Source organism: Callorhinus ursinus, unplaced genomic scaffold (assembly GCF_003265705.2).
Source record: "Callorhinus ursinus isolate GAN/ISIS: 27379988/994484 unplaced genomic scaffold, GSC_fseal_2.0 scaffold1, whole genome shotgun sequence".
Lineage (NCBI taxonomy): Eukaryota > Metazoa > Chordata > Mammalia > Carnivora > Otariidae > Callorhinus > Callorhinus ursinus.
In genome coordinates this window covers 50,143,170-50,145,058 of record NW_027397063.1, presented here as the reverse complement: position 1 = coordinate 50,145,058, position 1,889 = coordinate 50,143,170, and the positions used below count along the sequence as shown (strand labels likewise).

Below are 1,889 nucleotides of genomic sequence, written 5' to 3'. Positions count from 1 at the left end.
TGTGTGTGTGTGTGTGTGTGTGTGTGTGTGTGTGTGTGTGTGTGTGTTAAACCCTCCCTTTAGTGTTGGGCAGAACACGATTCCGAGTAGCGGTTCTCAAACCTGAGCTGCATCAGAACCTTCTGGAGGCTTACGAAGAACAGATTGCTGGGCCCCGCCCCCAGTTTTCTGATTCAGTAGGGTCTGGGGTGGGCCTGAGAATTTGCATTTCCAGTAAGTTCTCAGGTGATGCTGCTGCTGCTGCTGACCTAGGGCCAAATTGTAAAAACACTTTTCTAGGGTACTGAGAAGTTAAACATATACTGCGTTGCTGGGAAACTGGGTCCCCTTCTCACTCTTTAGGGATGAAACACAGACTGTGAAGGGTCATTCAAGTCCACACCCTTATATTGCCGCTGAGGAAACGAAGATCCAGAAAGGTTAATGCATTTGTTCAAAGTGAACCTCAAATTTGTGCCAAAGTGGGAAGGAAGCTGCCTCGGAATTGGTCAGAAAGACCAGAGTGGGAGAAGGAAGGTGCTGCCTCCCCTCTGTGGCAGGACAGCTGCCCTGGGAGTCAGGAAGCCGCTGTGTGACTTTGAGAAAGTCCCATAACCTTAACCTCTCTGGGCCTCAATTTTGTTTTCTTTAGTTTCTCATCTGTAAAAAGGACATAATTTACACTAAGTATATGATTTTAATAGAATCTGAATCAACAGGTGTTTAAAGGGGCAGCATAAACATTGTATTCAATACATTGTACTGCCTCTTTTTTCCTGTATTTGGTAATTCAGGCAGCCAGGTTTTTATTGATTTATCTGGTACTTTCAACAACCTGTGCCTGGATTCTTGGGCCTGTCCTTGGGGCAAAATGAAAAAAGGGATGATCCATCTTCAACAAGGTGAAAAAGACAATGAACTCCCTCTTTGAACTGCGCACCTGTACTCATTCCTCTTTTTTCTTCTGCAATTCCCTCCCTCCCCACTCTCCTTCTCTTGTACTCTCTAACCTCCCCCCCCCCCCCGCCCCCAGCATTCTCCAAGACCTACTTTTCTCCCCATCCAGTGACCTTGTTAGCTTTTACCTTCTTACTGTCCTCCTCCAGAGGCACAGTTCTGGACTATAAGGCCTGGAGTCCACCCCGGATGCAGAACTCTTAATTCCCCAAGGGAATAGGGCAGCAGCCTTCCACTGCAGTGAAACACTCCCTCTCTCCAAGCCCCAAGCAGGTGATCCAGCTGTCTGTTTTTCCAAGATGACTCCAAGTAGTACCATTCCCACTGGCAATGTGGGATTCCAATGCAAACACCCTGCATGAAGTTCCTAGATTGATTCTTCTATATTTCTATACATACTATTCATTGCTCAACACCTCAAAGATGTCCCTTACCCCTTCACGTTGTCTTCTTCTCCTAGGACTTTCTCCTAGGACTCTCCATCTCTCCGCATTCTTGTCTTTGGGTCTCGCCTGGGGCTCTGAGTCAGCATGTCAGAGCACAACAGAAAACAGAGATCACCGGCCCTACCAACGCTGCATAGCCAGGATAAAGACCCATGGCCTTATACGTCCCTCCATCCCAGGCTGCTGACGTGGCTGCTCATCTCTCCCACAGAGTGTAGACAGAATGTAGATCACAGCTTAGTTGAGACGGTTTAATTCTGTAGTGGCATCAAGCACATTGTTGGCACCTCAGAAGTGTTTATTGTTTTTATGGCTCTTTGTATTAACATAACCAAGTTTATTATTATTACTCCAGTAAGAACATGGTATCTCTGAACTCCCCCCACCCCTTTGCCTGGAGCAATCCTTGTCTAATTCTCCCCTCCCCTCTTGTTAGTTACCCTATTCTAACCCTCCCCACCCAACACTAGCTCCCAGTCATCTCAAAACAGTCCTGTAAGAGTCTGG

The 1,889-nt window shown here is 47.0% G+C and overlaps 1 protein-coding gene across 1 annotated transcript in view; it reads right to left on the bottom strand.

The window, feature by feature from the left end:
• Positions 1 to 1,467, bottom strand: part of BOC (BOC cell adhesion associated, oncogene regulated) — a 72,730-nt gene extending 71,263 nt beyond the window's left edge. Inside the window, exon 1 of the mRNA XM_073893471.1 lies at positions 1,371 to 1,467. The gene's annotated coding sequence lies outside the window, so the exon portion shown is untranslated. The remainder of the gene's footprint in view (positions 1 to 1,370) is intronic.
• Between the last annotated feature and the right edge of the window lie 422 nt (positions 1,468 to 1,889).